General features: G+C 44.4%; 1 pseudogene; it reads right to left on the bottom strand.

Annotated features, from left to right (window-relative positions):
* Nucleotides 1-566: 566 nt before the first annotated feature.
* Nucleotides 567-1,558, bottom strand: LOC136509410 (glutathione S-transferase T2-like; annotated as a pseudogene).
* Nucleotides 1,559-22,145: the final 20,587 nt, after the last annotated feature.

Here is a 22,145-nt window from a genome sequence, read left to right as displayed (position 1 = left end):
GCTTTTAATTGGTAGATCATCTTCATCATCGTTTGGTGGATGTGGTTCCATAATACTGGTAAAAACAACTACAGATCCTATGCCGACTGAATGGAGCCAAGCCACCTTTTTATAGTCCGTAACCAACGACTAGATGGAGATTCATATAGGAGATATGCAGTCGGTGGACAGTTTCACAAGGAGACATGCGGACAGTGGACTGTTTCACATAGGATACATGCAGAAAAATCAAGTGACATGCAAGTAACTGAAAATTCAAGTGACATGCAGGCCTGAAAATTCAAGTGAGACATGCAAACATTTGACAGGTTCACACAAGGAGACATGCAAACATTTGACAGGTTCACACAGCAGGGTCCATACAACATGTTCCATACAGCTAAGACCGAAACACTAATACTGAAACAAGACTGAAAATTATCATGCCATCGATAGAATTTCCAGCACATCTCACTATGGCTTTCTCCTTTTCCCTGCTAGTAGAAATGAACAGATATATCAAGGATGGGTGCAAGCAATTGACAAGTAACATACATGTAACTGAAACAGCATGTGTGCATACCTGACTAGATCATTTCAGGAAATAAAGTCTTCCTAAAACACTTCATAGCAGCAACACACTCAACTTTTTCTTCATCGGACATTGAACTTGTATCTTGAGAGATGAGAGTGTTGTAAGCATGCATCATCTTTGATTCCTTCTCAAGCCTTTTTGCCTCGGTGGTCTCCTTAGCTGTAAGATGTGCCAGTCTTGTGGTTTCAAGCTTCTCGGTGATAACTTCTGTTGTAGTTCCAATACCTTCATGCGGTTTACATTTAAATCTTCCTGTATTTTGCTAAATTTGTCAAGCTTCTCCACATCAATCGCCGATTCCTTTGATTTTCCATCATCATCCAAATTTGATCCTTTGGACTTCCCTTTTGCAGCACGAGCGGCCTTTTTGGCTGCCTTCTGTCCAATAGGTCGCTCAGGCATTTCTTCAATATCATCATCTTCCTCCACTTCTCCTTCAATGTGATATGACTTCCTTTTACGCGCATTCCTTAGGTCTTCATTGTATGTTTTCCACTTTGGCACCTCTCCGCATATTTTCCAAACATTCTTTAGCACAAAGGGACCTATCTTTGCCTTTTTGTTGTCTACCAAATAGAACTTGTCTGCTGCATCAATCCACATCTGATCAGAATACCCACTTGTGAATAGTCAGTGAGCCTTCAGATATGCACATTCATACAAATCAGTCCACTGATTAATCTTGTGCCATCGATCCTTGGCTTGCTTTGAATTTCTTTTCCTATGTGACGGGATAGTCATGTTGTATGACTTAACAACATCACCCCAATAGTGCTTGTTATTCCTATCAGCTCGGACAGATGAATCTGTTGAATTTTTCAACCAAGCACTCATCAATTTCTCGTCTTCTTCTGGTGTCCACATGATCCGCTTCTCAGTCCTGACATTCTCCGTATCGCTATCAACATCAATAGCCTGCTGGTCAGATAAAACTTCCACTTCTTGAGACGAACTTCCACAGTTGTTAGGCTGTGGTGCATCCATTGAGGCAAAACTGATGCCAACATCGATAGGCCTTGGTGCCTTGAAAGGTGCATAATGAGATGGAACACCAACAAAATGTGAATTCTGTGATAAATGGGGTTGGTTGTTGAATAAACCCATAAATCTACCAGGGGGATGTGTGCTGTTGTCCCTGCAAGTATATATTTCTTATCAAATTTCTGCTAGATATGTATTTATCAAACTAACAGACAAGTAAAACAAGTAAAAAAATCAATAACTAGAAAAAAATTCAGTAGCTAGAAAACATTCAGTTATCAATTCTAGTGATCTGACAACATTCGGTAGCTAGAAAAAAAAATCAATGATCAATTCTAGTGAACCGGCAACATTCAATAGCTAGAAAAAAGAAAACAATGATCAATTCTAGTGAACTAACAACATTCAGTAGCTAGAAAAAAAATAGTAGCTACAAAACATTCAGTAGCTAGAAAAAATATCAGTGATCAATTCTATTGAACTGATAACATCCAGTAGCTAGAAAAAAAATCAATGATCAGATAACTGTTCAGTTATCAGTAACTGAAAGCATTCAATAGTTAGAATTGCAGGTTCCATGTATTGGCATGTTTAATTGAAAAAGAACCAACTGAACTACCACTATTTCTCTGCTGTCCAGAAAATCACCAAGGCAACATAGCATACAGGTAACTAAAATAGAATCGCAGAACGTAGCAGGATAGATTTCCCTATGATGGCAAAACGTAGCAGGATAGATTTCCCTAGATGAGCAGAAATGCAGAATACGAATTCAATCAAATCAAAGCTATAGCCTACAGCTAAACGCTAGAATTGAAGCAAATCAAGGATTACCATGCTGGATCCCAATTTGATTGATGCCCGAACAGAGGAGAACTTGGACTGGTGGAGGCACATCTGCCATGTGAAGAGGCAACTGCGCCAAATCCGACTAGGTAGCCTCGTCTGCCATGGATTGGTGAAGAATCCAAGCCATTTGCCAGGGATTGAGGATGAATCGTACCAGCAGAGGAGTTGGGTGTTGGGGACGAGCTGCTTCCGTGACCGAGGAAGGGCGCTGCCACGCCGTTGAAACCGGCGAGGTTGGGTGCTGGGGATGAGCCACTTCCGCGAGGAAGTCTGCTCGCCCCTGCCGCCGCTGCCGCTGGCGGCGCTGCCTTCACCTTGTTCTTCGAAACTGACGTCGCCTTTCTCTTCAAATCCCGGCTAGACATCGTGAGATGAAATCCGGCGAAGGCGCAAGGGCATCTTAGACTGATTTGGGCGAGAATGGCCATGAAAAATGGCGCGGCTGAGGCATATATGTGCGGATTTTTGGCGCGAATATTTCACTTCGCGCGCGCGCAGCTGGATCCTCGCGACGTGGGCTCCGTACAATGCGAATTCAGCCGTCGAGTTCGCTTGGGAGCACGAGCGCTCGCCGTCGTCTCGCGACGCGACGGCTCTCTCCTCAATTACTGTAGCGGACGGGGGTGGATTTTGCAAAATGACACTCTCGAGACGACGGCCAGCACGCCCGTTGTACGTGCCCTTAAGCAAGGTTCGTCAAGATGGCCATGGAAGATATTAATACGTCGGCAACTGCTACACTTATCGACGACGTCAGGGATTTGTTAGGCATAACGCCGATTGGGTCCGTTGGCCGGCATAAGAGAGATTTCAGCCCTGACAGAAGCATATCGGCCCTTTGGATTGCCGATACACAGGACCTTCCTTCATGCGGATGCTCCAGCTCGCCCAAGTTGTTCATCCAGCGTGATATCTGTCAGACTGTCATCATCGGCATCACCAGTTTCATGGACCCGCTGCCCCGTAACTTCCTCCGATTTGCTAGCTACCCGCGGTCGATTGCACCAGGTCGCTGGACATTGCCGCCGAGCTCGGCGCACGGACCTACTTCTTCCACGCCTCCACGGCCAGCATTACTACTCTGAGAGATCTGAAGAAGGAAGAAGATGGCTTAAGAATTTTGTCGGCTCGTGGATAGCTGATAAAACTTATTGGCCCTCCAGCGGCTGATAAAATTTTCCTTGCCGACAAAAGCCGATATAGCCATGGGAATACGTACATGGGTCAATTAATCAGTTTTCAACTTTTCCACTTCATAAAGATGGCATTCTCGTGGATGGCAGGTGATTAAAGGAGTATTAGCACCTTAGATGCTGGTTCTCTGGAGGGGCATAATTAATCAGCTAATCACGTGAGAGGACTCTAAGCATCGGCTGACCAGTCACGTGAAGAAGATCAGTGGCTAGTGGCAAGGACGAAGCCGATGTCTATGAGAATTTTAAGCAGAGGCACTCATCGGCTCATAGCGGACGAACGTACATGCAGGTACGAGGTACATGCTTTTCTATGGTTGGCTCGCATACTCTTTATTTCTTGCTTATATTCCTATCACTTGTGAACAATATATCATAGAAAAAGCATGCTATCTAAGTAGTTGATGAATAAGATATGGTATGATGAAAGGAACATTTCTCCTTTTTGCAAAGTACTTGGAGAATTTTCTTAAAAAAATTAAAATCAATAGCTTGTCTCCTCAATGACGTTGAATTTTCTATCAAGGTCATATGCTAATTAAAAACCTTCCATATAAGGTACTTGCTTTGTATTAAGTTTTGTCAAGTCTTGTTGACCCTTGTTGAGAGATTTATCATGCTCCCAAGATCAAGATCACATACACACCACATATATGTGCTGCAAAAAGAGACATGGGTTATGCAAAAGTATAATTATTATTAAAAAAAGAAAAAAAAGATGAGAATAAAGATAGCCCATGTTCTTACAAAAAAAAATTCACAAGATAGAAATATATTTCAAAAAGCATAGTAGAATTAGGTTAGCTACCAAATATTTCACACACATGCATATCTTGATCTAAGAGTATGACACTTCTCTCCTTGGATCTGGGATTTAACTTTACAATATATGCAAGACAAGTATGCTACATATTTTATTCCTACCTGAACTCCACATAAGCTTTTTAGAAGTAGGATGAAAAGAGGCAAAACAATGCCTTGGTGAGGAACTATACACATTGAGTAATCTGAGATAATCATTTGAGGAACAAAGCTATATTTTAATTTGGAAATCTTTCAAAAACCTAAATTTTCTGAGCAGGAGAAGTGAGGATGACTAGATTCTAGTCCGTTCTATTCTTCAACTACCCAAGATAGTGTGATAGACACTTCAAAGTTCATATGTGTAGGTGAGGCTTGGAATAAAGTAATATTGCAGCTAGTGAATTCATCGACTCATGTCGACAGAATATCGTCGGCAGTCCTCCGAGGGGTATCCCACGAAGGTAGATTGATCGATAAAGATGCATGTAATCGAGAATAAGAAGGCAACAGAGACACAAGAGTTAGATAGATTCGGGCCGTCAGCGCGACGTAATACCCTACTCATGTGGTCTGTTGGATTGTATTGGCTTTATATGATATTGCATGTGTTTTGAGGGGGTCCCTGCCCGCCTTATATAGTCTGGGGGCAGGGTTACAAGTCGGTTAGATCTAGGAGATAACCGGAAAGTAATAACAGATTACATGAATCATGGGATCGAACGTATCCTAACAGATCTCATAGTATCTTCAGGATATCGCCCTTGATGTCTTACGGTGCACGCCGAGCAGTGCCGTGCACCGTAGGTCTTCGTCCTGTGGGCTAGACCGCCCCTGGGAGCGTAGCCCATATAGTCTGCCATGGGTATCCGGGGTCGTAGCCCCCACAGCTAGTCCCCGAGCGCCTTGTATCCACTGTGCAGCGCCATCTTGAGCTTGTCCGAGGAAGTGTAAACAAAGCCGAGCAATCAGACTCATGGTCCGACCACCATAATGAGTCGCCGAGCAGTTGTGGACCGTAGCCGACCAGCTTAACTATCCGGCCAAGCACGTGCTTACTCAAGTAAGGCTTGCTAGAAGGATGTAAGGAGCTCAAGTTCAAAATCAAAAATTTCCTCGCAGTGGACCAAGTGTGCCCACTTAGAGTCCGACCACAAGAAAGGGAGATAGTCTTCTTTAACTTCAGGAGGCGCGGAGTCTTCCAGATTAAAGAAAACACACTCACCGCAAGGTGAAGTGTGCCCACTTAGTCTCCGAGCCTAACAGTAGGTGATGTAGTCACGTAGTGCCAAGGTTCAGAAAGTAGAAGAAAGGTAGAAGACCGGACGAGCAGGCAACCAGTCCTCAGGCGAAACCCTAAAACGAAAAGCGCACATTCACCGCAATGTGAAGTGTGCCCACTTAGTCCCTGAGCTTGACAGCGCAGGTGACATGGTCACGTGGTGCCAGGGTCAGAAACAACAGTAACTAGAAGAAAGTCCCTAGTGTGGTGAGAAGCCAATTCATAATGATGACGTAGTCCCCGAGCCACAAGTGGAAATCTCGAATAAAGCAAATCATGGAGAAAAAACCGGAGTAACGGTTGTACAGTAGAAATTACTGAGCCTTGATGGTATTATGGAGAAGTCGGTGAATATTTGGTGTGCAGTTCCAAGTTGCATCGAAAAAATGGGCGACATGGGCCATAGTTGCATGAAAGCCCAGATAACAGCCCACCACGCCGCTTCGGGGAATTTAGAAAGGCATAAATCATGGTGCGGTTTCCCAAAAATCCTTGAATGCGAAAAGTGGAGAGGGAGCCTTTATAACTGTGCCGCCGCACTCCGCGCTCCCACCTTTGCCAGTTCCACCACTTCGCCTTCCTCCTCAGTCCTCGCGCTCCCCGATTCGCATTCACACGCGCTTCCGTCGCCAGCCCCAATCCAGATCTGAGGGATGGTGCCGAAGAGGGGAGGTGGCAACTCAAAGAAGGCGGCCACCGGGGCGAGCCGTGACAAGGAATGGGTGCCATCACTAATGGGGGAGATGGAGCTCAACGAGATGGTGGAGGCGGGCGTTCTTCCTGACCGTGTCACCGCCGGATGGCGTCCGGCCGACGGTGAGCCCTATCCGATGCCGCATACTAACGAAGTCGTAGTTTTCGAAGATTATTTCTGGCGTGGACTAGGACTTCCTGTTCATCCTTTCTTGCGCGGTCTGTTGGAGTATTGGGGAATAAGCCTATGCAATATGCATCCGAATACTATCTTGCATATTGCCGTCTTTATCCATTTCTGCGAGGCGTATCTTGGCATCCTTCCCCACTTCAACCTATTATGACACATGTTCTGGTTGAAGAAGAAGGGCGGGGGCGGTTCTAGAGTGGTCGGCGGTGTCTATCTGCAGCTCCATGATGGGATGGCGGGAGAGTACATTACTGTGCCGCTGAACACCTCGCTGAAGGGTGGAATGCCAGGTAGTTCTACATGAAGCAAAGTCATCCTGCCATCAGATGCAACGTCGACCAAGTTCTGGAGAACCAGAGGAGCTGGTCGGAGAAGCCAACCAGTGCTGATATGGATCAGGTGAAGGAGCTCCTAGAACTGATGAGGGGCATGAAGATGAACGGGGTGGTGGTGGCGGTGTACTTCATCATGCGTCGCGTCCAGCCCTGCAAGGAGAGGGCCCGCGCGGGCTTTGACTTCAAGGGGGACACTGACGGCACCCGGGAGAGGATGGAGAGGCTGACGAAAGAGGTTGTGCTTCACCAGGCCGCTGAGCTATTCGCTCCAAATGTGTCGTACAGCGTGCCGGGGCAGCCAAAAACTTTCAACTGCACGAACCCACCTCCGCAGGTAAGAATCTCGACTATTGGTCCTAGTGTTTTTTTATCCTGTGTTTGTGCTGAGTAGTGGACTGAATCGCTTGTGGAAAGATCCATTTGTAGGAACGGGCGGTGTACTTCTCGGGCATGCCGAGGAGCGATTGGCCAAAGGCAGTAGATGCTAGGCCGGCCACTCAGTCGGAGGAAGGTGCCATCAGCGCTTTGTCTGAATCAGAAGACAAAGATGCTGGTCGAAAGGAGAGTTCCCCTCGGTATCGGAGAAAGCCCGGGGGAAAAGGGCGGCGAGGGATGAGCCGGCCCACAAGAAGAGGAAAACGGCGGGTGTAGCTCCCCACAAGCTGGGCAACATCTTGCTTGGCGATGATCAGACCACTCGGACGTAGAGTGCGGCGATGTCTAACTAGTTTGATGACAACAGGGCTCCAGTAGCTCCTCCTCCGAGCACTTAGTGACCACCGCGCAAAACATGCATGGAGGTGCACTCGAAGGGAGGGGAAGGAGTCCCCGAGTCGTAGACGGAGAAGACGTCGACGACGGGGGCCACGCCTTCAGCTCGAGACACGTGGGTTGACCCTAGAGCGGCGCCTAGGTGCTCGAGGAGGCAGCGCCGGTTTAGGACCATCTACTGGGAGGCTCATGTGTATGTATTTTTGCCTTGGGATCGTTTGCTGTCCGATCTTTATAGTTGCGGTGATTGACAAGTTGTCTAACGCAGAACGGGGCACGCGGAGGATCTAAATCCTTCTGGCCAGACCGGCGAGCAACCGGAGGCTGTTCCCAGCACGGAGACCATGCTGGCAGACTCCGTCCCAGAGTCCCCGGGCGCTCGGCGGTTTGTGAAGGAGTTGACCACTGCTGCTGATGGAGTTGGTGGTGGCGAACGGTTGGTGACGACGACGGCCGATGCGATGGAGACGCTAGGAGCAACGGCGAGAGCCGCCGAATCTTCGAAGGTAGGAGCGGGAGCTGCCGGCATCATGCCAGAGCCTGAGGCGCTATTGGCATGAAAACATGTCGACACACGAGCAAGCCAGAAGGGTCTGCTCGATGGAGCTGAAGATCCGCCTGGCTTCAACACAGGGGTAATCGATCCTACGTATTCCTCCCGAGAGGTGCCATTCAATTTGACCCTACAATTGACATGGAGAGAAAGTTTATTAGTAATTTAAGGTGGAACATGCCGGTCTGTTCCTAGATAGTTTCAAGTGTGCCGCTTCAGGAGCAGCCATACGGGGAGAACGATTAAATAGCCGATACGCACAGAAATCGGCTGTTACGGACTGTAAAGCTCGTGAGTAGCGACTAATTTCATATTGACAGGTACAATACTCATATATGTAAATAAGATCATCAGCTAGATAGATATTGCCAGTGTAAAGCATTAAGCCGATGTATCTAATTAGGAAAAGATATAGCACGCGAACGAATCAACTATCTCATACGAATGGATCTACAAATGCTCTGAATCTAATCTGTTGCCACCAACAGTGAGGTTCAACCGGATTGATGGCAGCTATGATGATAGTAACAAACTAAAACCGAAGAATCCGTAAAAACATCCATACTTCAATAGGTTTTCCGAAAGACATGCTATACGTGAAGGCTCGGATGAATCGGCTAAAATAGCAGATTCAGGTGAAGAGAACTACAGCGTGTGAACAATCGACTGTATCACACGAACAAACCTATGGACTCCTCAGACTCAACCTGATATCTCTGACAGTGGGGTTCGACCGGATTGATGCAGCCGTGAAAAAGACAATGAATCAAACCCTTAAAGTACACAGATCTATTCACGCTTAATAGAATCATGGACGCACACCGTAGGCGTTAACGCACAGGCGATCAGCTATTTAGCCGATGCAGGCATAGCAAACAGCTAAGGTCACGCCTAACCTGGAACAAATCTACTAACTAGCATCCTCCAATCTACAGTGCCATCAGTGGGGATCGACCAGATCGTTACAGCCATAATGGTGAACCATAAACTAGATTTAACTAGCCAGCAAACCTCTTCAAGATTATTCATGCCTTAACCGCGTACTATGCATGATCAAGATCAAAGTAAAAACAGCCGATGAAACATAAACCATCGCTCAAGGTAAACAATATCGTGTTGTAACAAAATGAACGATGGACCCAAAGGATATGAGGCCGATCTAAATCGATCTCGACCGGGCAGATTGATGTTGCTACAAAACTAATGACAATGAAAACATCAGCAAGATCGGTAACTTAATGAATCTACCAAAGATTACCACTCTTAGGTAGAGCCGATAACTTGACCTTAATCTAATTCGAGCAGTGGAGGTCGACCGGATCGATGCAGCCATACTTGAACTAGATAAGAGTCGATAACTATCTTGTACCAGAGTCATAGTGGAGGTTGACTAGATCGATGCAGCCATACAAACAGAGGTATAAGCCATGACGGTACTTACAGACAAGCCGGAGGTCAGCCGGACCGATGCAGCCCTACTCGTTGAAGAACTCGCTGATATCTACTCTACTCCTACTCCTAAGGGTTGGCCGGAGCCGAAAAAAGTAAATGACTTGTATTTGATTGATTGTGTCCTTTACAATAGTCGGGGTCCAATATTTATACCTGGAGCCTAAACATGAATCCTACTTAGGTATGACTCACTACCATCTTCGGTATAAAAGAAAATATTCCTATTTTAAGATAACTTGGACCCTAATCTTTCCCCTTTTGTAGAGTCCGATATGTAGTTTCCCGATGCCAACGGTAGTTCATCATCGTTATCTGCTGACGTCACTCAAAGAGAGCCGATTCCAGTGTCACATCTGAATCAGCTGATATCGATTCTTATGTAATCGATTCCTTGATCAACACAATCTTGAAAGCCTTTGAGTTCCCGCGTTCTTCTCCCAAATTTTGGTGTAAACACATGCCCCCCAATTTTGGGATAAAAGTGATTTTATTCCAAAATTCCTATTTATCCGTTTACCACGCCGCAACCTTTCTACTCCTTGATATACGCATGACTCCTGACATCCCGGCCCGAGTTTTATATAATATCCCAATAGTATCTCTTCCAACTCACTCGGCCTGTTTGCTTTCCCCTTTTTCCTCGAGCAAATCTTAACATACGACGCCGTCATCGCCAAGGCCTCAAACCATAGCAAATCCTCTGTTCTATCAAGCCGTTATTCAAGCAATCTTCGTCAGACTCAAATCTATTTTGGCTGCAATGGTGATCAGCGACCATGTCCCTGAGGTATGCTTCCAAGTTTCCATTCTCCAAGTACCGGCTGCTACCCTGTATATCTTTTCTTCTCAAATTTATTTCATCCGATTTCTAGGAAATGAGGAACAAAATCTTGATTCCATCAGCTATTGCTTCCAATGTCTATTTTCTTGGGCCTATGGGTGACCCTGATCCATCTAATTTCATCCATCAAGAAACCAACCAAATCCCCTTCAAACAGTCTGTAATGGATTCGTCCTCCTGGAATATCAAAACCCCCTTCAGAAACTGGCCTAAAATGCCTAAGGAATGGAGAGATTGGTTTCGTAGGGTATCCAAGAAAAAGGTCAGAGATTGGGAGGTTTATGATTTGAATCAATGTTTGACACTCTCATTGTCTACGATGAAGAGGAATGATTCACTCCTAATTTTCGCATCTTATTTCTGGTCCAATGCACTGAACGCCTTTGTTTTTGGTCACGGTCCAATGACCATCACTCTGGCTGATGTTTACATGTTGACCGGCCTTAGAATTACTGGATCAATGCAGCCTTATGAGTACTTGAGTGCTAGTTCCAAGAAATTAGCCAAAATATTAGACTGCATAGGATGGGCAAGCTACATTCTGAACCACATTGGGGATGGATCAGCTGTCAGCGAAAGAGAATATGTGGCCTTTCTAAACATGTGGCTTGAAAGATTCATTTTCTACGGGTCATCTTATGGTCCAACTTACAATCACAAATTCATGGCGGAGCATCTGGCAGCAGGCAAGGACATTCCTCTTGGAAAGTATCTGTTAGGAGCCGCTTATCATCTGATGCACCAGGTAGCTGCCCAGTTGCTGAAGAATGAACCATTGCATATACTATTAGCGGCCCTTGGTGGTTGATACAGTTATGGCTGAACCTGTATATGCACAAGATTATAAGGCCTGGTCTCAAAAACCTGAGCTTTCCTTCCTCCAACTTTGATGAGGAATACAAGGGCGAAGAAGGAAGAACTCGTCAGTGCATGAGCTACGGTGATGCTGCATCGGCCATAAAAATTGATGTTGATGTTGGCCATCTCTTCAAAAAGTTTTACAGAGGGTTTGATGTAGACGTCCTGACTTGGCTACCCTATGATGAGGATGTCGGCATGAAAACGTGTCCCGTGCCGGGCACATGAGCAAGCCGGAAGGGTCTGCTTGATGGAGCTGGAGATCCGCCTGGCTTCAACGTAGGGATTACTGATCCTACGTATTCCTCCCGAGACGTGCCAGTCAATTTGACCCTGCAATTGACAAGGAGAGAAAGTTTATCAGTAATTTAAGGTCGAACATGCAGGTCTGTGCCCAGATAGTTCCAAGTGTGCCGCTTCGGGAGCAGCCAGGTGTGAAAAGCGACTAAATAGCCGATCCGCACAGAAATCGGTTGTTACGGACTGTAAAGCTCAAGGGTAGTGATTGATTTTTATGTTGGCCGGTACAATACGCATATATGTAAATAAGGTCATCAGCTAGATAGATATTACCAGTATAAAACATTAAGCCGATGAACCTAATCGAGAAAAAGATATAGCATGCGAACAAATTGACTATCTGATATGAATGGACCTACAAACACTCTGAATCTAATCTGTTACCATCAACAGTGAGGTTCGACCGGATCGATGGCAGCTATGATGATAATAACAAACTAAAACTAAAGAATCCGTAAAGACATCCATACTTTGACAGGCTTTCCAAAAGACATGCTATACATGAAGGCTCGGATGAATCGGCTAAAATAGCCGATTCAGGTGAAGAGAACTACAGTGTGTGAACAATCAACTATTTCACATGGACAAACCTATGGACTCATCAGACCTAACCTGCTATCTCTAACAGTGGGGTTTGACCAGATCGATGCAGCCATGATAAAGACAACGAATCAAACTCTTAAAGTACACAGATCTATTCACGCTTAACCGAATCATGGACGCACACCGTAGGCGTTAACGCACAGGCATAGCAAACAACTAAGGTCACGCCTAACCAGGAACAAATCTACTAACTAGCATCCTCCAATCTATAGTTTCATCAGTGGGGATCGACCGGATCGTTACGGCCATAATGGTGAACTATAAACTAGATTTGACTAGCCAGCAAACCTCTTCAAGATTATTCATGCCTCAACCGCGTACTATGCATGATCAAGATCGAAGTAAAAACAACCGATGAAACATAAACCGTCGCTCAAGGTAAACAATATCGTGTTGTAACAAAACAAACGACGGACCCAAAGGATATGAGGCTGATCTAAATTGATCTCGACCGAGCAGATTGATGTTGCTGCAAAACTAATGACAATGAAAACATCAGCAAGATCGGTAACTTAATGAATCTACTAAAGATTGCCACTCTTAGGTAGAGCCGATAACTTGACCTTAATCTAATTCGAGCAGTGGAGGTCGACCGGATCGATGCAGCCTTACTTGAACTAGATAAGAGTCAATAACTAGCTTATACCAGAGTCGCAGTGGAGGTCGATCGGATCAATGCAGCCGTACAAACAGAGGTATAAGCCATGACGGTACTTACAGACAAGCTGGAGGTCGACCGGACCGATGCAGCCCTGCTCGCTGAAGAACTCGCCGAGATCTACTCTACTCCTACTCCTAAGGGTTGGCCGGAGCCAAAAAAAGTAAGTAACTTGTATTTGATTGATTGTGTGTCCTCTACAATAGCCGGGGTCCAATATTTATACCCGGAATCTACTCATGAATCCTACTTAAGCCCGATTTATTACAATCTTTGGCCTAAGAGAAAACATTCCTAATTTAAGATAACTTGGACCCTAATCTTTCCCTTTTTATAGAGTCCAACATGTTTTTTCCTGGCACGAATCGTAGCTTTTATCGTTATCTGCTGGCGCTATCTGAAGAGTGTCGATCCCATTGCTGCGTCCGAATCAGCTGATATCGACCTTTATGCAATCGATTCCTTGATGACATGATCTTGGGAGCTTTCGAGTTCATGCAATTCTTCTTCCAAATTTTGGTGTAAACACATGCCCCCCAATTTTGGGATAAAAGTAATTTTATTCCAAAATTATCACGTCTGTAACCCCGATAGGTCCTCGGTCACGGGTAGAGAATCTTGATATAGGGTCTGCTGTTTGTCACCGTCTTTGCCAGCTTATGAGCCCATGCTTAAAAACTTTTACGAGAGCATCATTGCTTCACGGGCGCTTAGATCCATCTTTCCAGGCCGACTATATAATGTCTATCCGACTCTGGCAAGACCAATTCAACAACTCAGCTATGTTTATCTTCTGCCTACTTCCTCGAGTGCCTCTGGCTCCACTGGACCCTCCATGATCTTTGCTATGAAGATCTTGAGCGGTTAGAAGAATTCTTGTGCATAGGGTGATTGTGTTGCTCATCTTAGCGCCTTGTCGAGCAAGAGGATCTGCTACTGTGGTTAGAAGAATTCTTATGATATCACCTAAGTCTTCTCTCCATGATCGCAGAGCTGTTCTAGTGTTTGCAAGGGCTAAAATGTGTCGACACCTTCCCCTCGTTCGCTTCATCAAATGCCCATTGGGAAAACCACAGATTTCTTTCCCATAGTTTTCCCAGCCACTGAGAAATGAGCATCTTTAGTAGGCGGCTTTCTTTCCCATTGTTTCTCAATCACCGAGAAATCAATTGGGCATCTGTTAAGTAGGCGGCCTTTCCCCTTCTCCTGATGCAATTTTATCAACGGGCCGATGCGACTCGGTTCATGATGACCTTCGGCCTTGTGGGGATCCGAACTCTCTTCAATCCAAAGAAGCAATAAGTCCGAATCTGTTATCTCTTCGTGATCATCCCTGAATTTTAGGAGTACCGACCCATTTCCATATCTGACTTTAATTCCATAACCCCGGCGAAGTCTATCTTCTCACCTTCCCAGGCTATATACGGGCCAGAGCTGTGGATCGAAAAACAACCTGCTTCATCTCAAACCTTCCGCAATTTCTGTACAATTCCGCTTTCCCATAGGTTTGAGGTCATGGAGAATAGCATGGGGTCTGCTGAGGAAGCCCTCAATGAATTTGCATCATCGCGCCAGCGCCTTCATCATCGGGAGGGTGCAACTCGGGATGCCCCTACCGTCTCGGAGCATAGGGCCGACTCTGCTCAGCCTTCGGGGTCATCCTCATCAACAGCTCGCCACTAGCTCCCCTGCTATCCGAGGAGGCAGATCAATAATGATGATCTGCTCACCTCAATCGATCAGCATGTCTAGAATCTCGCCAACTGCCTCTCCCTCGCAGAATCGGCTCTAGCTATGGTTCGATGCCGACCGCCTTCCGAAGCCGACCCGGTGGAGGATAGGTTGGTCAAGGCTAAGGCCAGAATCGCTGGTGAGACATCTACCACAATTTTTTTGTCTCTTCTTAACTTATGTCTCCAAGATCCTGATCATTCCTCTTTTGAATTTTTTAGATCTATCTGCTCAGTTGGAAAGTCTCTAGTTAGCTGCGGATTACGCGGCGGGATTCATTAATGCTAGAGGCGCCGTTCCGGTGGTTCACTTGCATGACATCCCAAACCATGTTAGGGCGGTCGCTCTGCATGGCATTCGTCATGGTGCTACCATGGCGTTGGCCGCTGCACAAGCCCATTCTGGCCACGAGCTTCGATTTCTTCCCCACGGTTTTCCAGCCGTGGCACACCCTGGGGATCATGAGCGCCTGATCGAGGATTTCTTCAATGCCGCCAACTCTGTAGCCCTTACTTCCCAGGCCGATGATATAGTAAAAAAAGTGTTTTTCAACCTGTAGCTTGTAATAGGTGATATTAGCAAACAATTCCTTCATCTTAAGTGGTTTTCTCTTTCACTTCATACTTCAGGTTCCATGCATCAATCTATCCGTGTTTGCTTTGTTCTTATAGGCGATACATATCGTACCAGCTTCTACTGCTTCGGGTTTATTTTTTCACTAGAGGCGATACCCTTCTGGTATCGGCTATTAGAGCCGACGACCGAACAAATCGGTTGTCAGGTATTAATCCAAATGCTAGGGTAATATTTCTTTAGATATTTCCCATTGATTGTTCTGCCAAATTCTTCTTCTCCCCCTAGTGTTTCCAAAATATAAGCATTGCCAGATGCACAATGTTTAATCTGATAAGGTCCTTCCCAATTAGGTGACCATTTGCCGAATTTGCTGTCTTTTGACCCAATCGGTAATTTTACTTTTCAGACCAAGTCTCCTTCAGAAAATTGCTTGCTCTTAACCGTTTTATTGTAATACTTTGCAATCCTCAGTTTATTGGCCTCGATATTCTCAAGAGCACGTAGTCAATGGAAACTCAAGTCTTCTAAGCCATCTATCATAAGATTCTTGTAGACTTCGGCTGACAAATCATTCTGCAACGTAACACGTCTCAATCCAGTTTGAACTTCCCAAGGAAGGACTACATTATGGCCATACACAAGTTCATAAGGTGATGTTTTAATCGATCCATGACAGGCCATCCTATATGCCCATAGTGCCTCATTAAGCGTTGAATGCCACTTCCTTGGCTGTTCCTTAATCTTTTTCTTGATCAGAAGAAGAATTTAGCAACTTAATTCCCATACTGGCAGTGAAATTTCCAAACTCTTCTGATGTGAACATCGTCCCTTGATCGGTAGTGATAGTTTGAGGAATCCCAAAACGATACACAATATGTTCCTTGACAAAATCAACCATGTTCTTTGAGGTCACCATCTTCAAAGGAATTGCCTCAACCCACTTAGTGAAGTAATCCGTCGCTACCAATATGAACTTATGTCTTTTACTTGAGGGTGGAAAAATCTGGCCAATTAAATCAATTCCCCATCCTCGAAATGGACATAGTTTGATTATTGGATTCATAGCCGATGTAGGTGATTTCTGGACATTATCAAAACGTTGATAGTCCTGGCACCCCTTATAATATTCAAAACAGTCTTCTAGTATTGTTGGCCAGAAATATCCAGTTCTGTGAATAATCCATTTCATCTTATAAGCCGATTGATGAGCTCCACATATCCCTTCATGTATTTCACCCATCAACACCTTAGCTTCCTCTTGATTTAAGCATTTAAGCAACACCCCATCGACTATTTTGTAATAAAGTTGATCATCTAGCAAAACATACTTAGTCGATTTATACCTTAGCTTCCTAGTAACCTTCTGTGATGGATTCCTAAGGTAATCGGCTATTTCAATTCTCCAATCATTATCCGAGGTTTCATTACTTAAAACATCTTGAAACACTCGATATCCTGACGCACTTTGAGCTAAACGATTAGCCTCTTGATTCTGTGCTCTTGGAATATGTTGAAGAGAGACATGAAGAAATTCCCTGAGCAACTTTTGGCACTCATCATAATATCCCTTCAAAGTATCTTCTTTACATTCATATAGGCCGATCAACTGATTGATAATTAACTGTGAATCTCCAAATATTTCAATTGCTTCGGCCTTTACTTCATGAAGAAGTTGAAGCCCCTTAAGAACAGCTTCATATTCCGCTTGGTTGTTGGTAATCATTGGTTCTGTCAGAAAAAGCAAACTCAAAACTTGCCCCCTGAGGCAAAATAATAACAATGCCAATGCCACCACCTTGCTTACATGATGATCCATCAAAGAATAATGTCCAGGGTACCGGCTCTACATAGCCAACACTTGGTTTGTGATGCTGGGTAACAAAATCGGCTATTACTTGCCCCTTGACTGCTTTAGCCGATTCGTACCTCAAGTCAAATTCTGATAACGCGAGAATCCATTTTCCCACTCTTCCATTCAGTATTGGCATTGATAACATGTGCTTGATCACATCAGCCTTGGAAACAACCATACACTCGGCCGATAATAAGTAGTGTCGCAACTTCATGCAAGAGAAATATAAACACAAGCATAACTTTTCGGTGGGAGAATATCTTGTTTCTGGATCCAGAAGTCTTCTTCTCAGAGAGAAAACAACTCGCCCTTTTCCTTCAAACTCTTGCATCAAAGCCGATCCAATTGTTTTGTCATCGACCGATATGTACAACTTAAAAGGCTTACCTTGCTAGGAAGGGACCAGCACAGGTGGACATTTCATATATTCTTTTATCTCCTCAAACGCCTTTTGTTGTATGTCACCCCACTTAAATTCTTGATCATTTTTCAGCTTCAACAAGGGAGAAAACGCCAGAACTCTTTTCGACAAATTTGAAATAAACTTTATGATAAAATTAATCTTATTAAGCAAAGATTGTAACTCTGTTTTAGTAGTCGGGGGTACTGCTTCATCAATTGCCTTCATGCTTTTCTGACCGACTTTGATTTCTCTCTCGTGGACCATAAAACCTAAAAATTATCCAGCTGATACTCCAAAGGCACACTTATTGGGATTCATCTTTAGACCATGCTTTCATGTGCACTCTAAAGTCTCCCGCAGATCAGCTAGATGTTCTTTGTACCCCTTAGATTTTATCATCACATCATCAATGTAGATTTCAACAATCCTGCCGATCAACTTATGAAAAATATAATTCTTCACCCTCTGATAAGTTGCACCGGCATTCTTCAAACCAAAGGTCATCACCACCCATTCAAATAAACCGATTGCGCTAGGGCACCTAAAGGCCGTCTTTGCTATATCTTCCTCAGCCATAAAAATTCGATTATACCCTACATTGTTGTCCATGAAACTAATGACCTTGTGCCCGGCTGCTGCGTCCACCAATATATCGGCTATTGGTATCGGATAACCGTCCATGGGTGTAGCCTTGTTCAGATCCCTGAAATAAATGCAAACTCTTAACTTCCCGTTCTTCTTATACACGGGAACAACATTCGATATCCACTCTGCGTATCGGCATGGTCGGATAAATTTCGCTTCCATTAACCTTTCAGTCTCCTTTTTGATATCATCGAGAACATTTGGGTTAAACCTCCTCAGAGTTTGTTTAAACAGCCGATATCTAGGTTTGATTGGCAACCAATGCTCAACAATCGATCGATCTAGACCAGGCATTTAATAGTACTCCCAAGCAAAATAATCTTTAAATTCCTTTAATAAGCTTACTAACTCTTGCTTATACTTAGGCTCCAACTTGGCACTTATATACGTCGGCCTAGGCCTATCTCCGAAACCAATATCTATTTCCTCTAATTCATTGGCCGATGTAAAGCCATGTCCTAGCTTGCCATTTGTACCATCTATTGGATTATCCATTAAAACAAATTTTCAAAGCCGACTGCTTGGATCGGCTGTTGGCTTTCACCACTGATCTTAATGAAGCCTCCTTCCCATAGCTTACCAGGAAAACACTCAAAGTCTTCTAGCTCCCAAAATACTGGATCGGCTGTTGTAATGCTCATAGATTCATCAACGCGAACCAGCTCGCATCATCTCCATGCCATTGAATCAAACACTGATGCATGGTCGATGGCACACAACAATTTGCATGAATCCAGTCACGACCGAGGAGTAAACTGTATGAACTTTTCCATCGATGATGAAGAACGTGGTGGGCAGAGTATTACTCTCGATTGTTAGTTCGACGTTCATTGCCCCCGGGGTCTTAGACGCACACCTCCAAAATCCTTGAGCGTCATATCAGTTTCAATCAAATCCCCTGGTCCCTTGCCAAGTTTACAAAAAGTGGTGTAAGACATAAGATTGACAGAGGCACCTCCATCCACCAACATCTTGTTCATCGGCTTCCCATCAACGAAACCTTTTACATATAAAGCCTTTAAGTGCTGATGCTTGACTGGTTTATTGAATATAGCCTGCTGTATGACTGTCAACTTGGCAACTATCTCTTCATACTCTGATTCATCAAAATCTGAATAAACTTCTTGATCTGTTGGAGCTCCAAATTCTGATGGTAACAGAAAAGCCATCTGAATATTAGCCGATGGTTGCCCCCCCCCATTAGTTGTTTGCTTAACACGCCATACTTGAGATCTGCCAGTTGCCTGAGCCTGTTCTAGCTCCCTATTACTTAGGTGTTGCACTCTTCTCTTCTGGCTTCTCGTCAAACCTCCTGGACACCATTGGCCTTTCTGCCAAACATATTCTTCTTTATCACTGTCTTCTTCATAATCAGCCCAATTTTGATCAACAACTCGCTTTCCGAGCTGATCATGAACACTTCTATTTTTTAAGCGCCAATCCATGTTATGATGGTACTCGTCTTGAGCATGGATAGACCGGCGGTTGGCTTGAGATTGCCTAAACTCCCAATATTACTCGCTGCACTCCGAACAGTTATTTCTGGTAGACAATGTCAAACCTTCGTTCTAGCAATGTCTGAAGAAAGGTCAATTCCAATGTGATTCAACTTGCTTTCTTTTGTACCTCTCTTCTTCTTGTTGACGCTGGTATTCTTGCTCTTCTAACCAATGCTGATAATCCTTTTCCTTCTGCCGCTGCCATTTATTCAACAAAATTTGAGATGTAATACGCGGCTTCATTGCCCCATCCTTTGATGTCTCTCCCTGCTCATATCGGCTCTTTTGCTGGTCACGACGCCTTCTAATCTCTCTGTATTCATCAGTCGATATTTGCATCTTAGGATCGACTGTTCTAGTTTCTTTTGATCTAATTGATGTTAGGACCTTAGTCTTTCCTTTGAGCAGCCTAGCATCAACCATGTTCTAATCTCTTGGGAAAGGATTATCATCAACTTTCATCTTTCGAGGCATATCAAATTTGAGCCTCCCTTGCTGAATAGCCCTCTGTATATGCTGCCGGAAAACTCTGCATTGATTAGTAGAATGAGATGTAGCGTTATAAAACTTGTAGAACTTCTTATTCTTTAACTGATCAGGGGGCAACATAACGTGATTATCGGGTAACTTGATCTGTCCCTTCTCAAGCAAGAAATCGAAGAGTTTGTCTGACTTTGTAACATCAAAATCGTAGCTCTCTTAGACTCCTCTTCCCTAAGGATTTGACACCATTACTGTCTTCTTACCCCAATTTCATTCAGCCGCGGCAACCTCTTTTTCTTCTTCATCTTCATAGTCATCATCGACTAAATATGGATTATAGGCTTCGGCCATTGTGGTAGTTTTCTGGAATCAGGTATCTCTGCGTATATTCTGAAACTGGCTATTGAGCATTGTCACTCGTTGAGCCAATTGATCTAAGTTATCAAACTCTTGTCCCAATAGCTTCTCTCTCCATGTTGGCAACATTCCTTGAATGGCCAAAGCAGCTAGCTGATCATCAGCCAAGTTTAATGAGAAGCACAAATTTCTAGTCTCTCAGAACCTCTAAAGAAACTCAGTGTCGATTCATTAGTTTTCTGCCTTATGGTTGTTAAATTGGTAATCTTCTTTTCTCCTGACCCAGTGTAAAAATATGTATGAAACATCTTCTCTAGGTCAGCCCAATTAGCAATGGAGTTAGCTGGCAGTGATGAAAACCAAGTGAAGGCTGGCCCTGACAGGGACAAGGAGAAGAAACAAACTTAATGGACCTCTTCAAGGGATGCTTCACCCAACTGTGTAAGATACCGGCTGACATGTTCTATTGTGCTTGTGCTATCTTGGCCAGTGAACTTAGCAAACTCTGGGAGAGTGTAATTTGTAGGAAGAGCGACCAAATCATACCATTCTGGATATGGGTGTTTGTATGAAAAGGTCTGCCCTTTCGGCTTTAAACCAAACTGATTCTTCATCATCTCGGTCACTCTCAGCAACAACTCATCAGCATTTGAATTTGGAATTCTTTGCACCTGCTGACCCATCTGTGGATTAAAATCCCGTGTGCCTTGATACCCTAGATTCGGAATCATGTGAAGGGTGTAGCAATCCGTGCGATAATGATACCCTTGTAGAATCTCTATCTGCTAGGTCCTTTACTGGTTTGCTGCTTGAAGTCTCTCGTTATAGACGTCAGGATCTATATCTCTATGGATCCTTTGAATTGATGGAGCTATTTTTTGAGCCAATAACGGTATGTGGCCTGATGTGCCAAAATTGATCATCTGGTTCTGACCTTGCCCCGCCGGCTGTTGCACATGCAACACTGATGATCCAGGATTGTACTGTATCTGATTCATAGTAGCACCTTGAACTTGCTCAGATGAACTCTAAACTACCTGGACATCATCATTACTAGCTGGTGCTGCTTCTTGATGGCTAGTACCGGCTTGATTAGTCCCCTGAGTCAACGGATGTGGAATGTTGTAATAAGCCAGTCCAACCTGATCAATTGGAAACCCATGAAACACCTCCTTCATGGTGTTGTGGAATGTGTTCAAGAAAATTTCATTATGGTTCGATATGGCATCATGAACAGATTTGTTTATAGCTTCCATGAAGAAACGCCTGTCTTCAGCTTCATCCCCATCTATCTGCCCATGCAACAGAACTCTTGGTAGTGGATATTTCTAAACAATTGTATTGTCATGTGTTTTGATATAGGACAATAAACACCTGTTCTGAAATTCTTCTATAGCTTTGCTGATGACATCCTTATCTCCATTAGGTAGGTCTTCATTGGGTACCATAAGAATGTCATTGTTGTTGTAAGCTGCCATGACGATTGTGGTGTCACACCGAGCGTACCAAAATGTGTGTCGGCACAAAAACGTGTCTCGTGTCGGGCACACGAGCAAGCCGGAAGGGTCTGCTCGATGGAGCTGGAGATCTGCTTGACTTCAACGTAGGGATTACTGATCCTGCATATTCCTCCTCAGACGTGCTAGTCAATTTGACCCTGCAATT

Source organism: Miscanthus floridulus, chromosome 15 (assembly GCF_019320115.1).
Source record: "Miscanthus floridulus cultivar M001 chromosome 15, ASM1932011v1, whole genome shotgun sequence".
Taxonomy (NCBI): domain Eukaryota; kingdom Viridiplantae; phylum Streptophyta; class Magnoliopsida; order Poales; family Poaceae; genus Miscanthus; species Miscanthus floridulus.
This window is presented reverse-complemented; position numbering and strand designations above follow the sequence as displayed.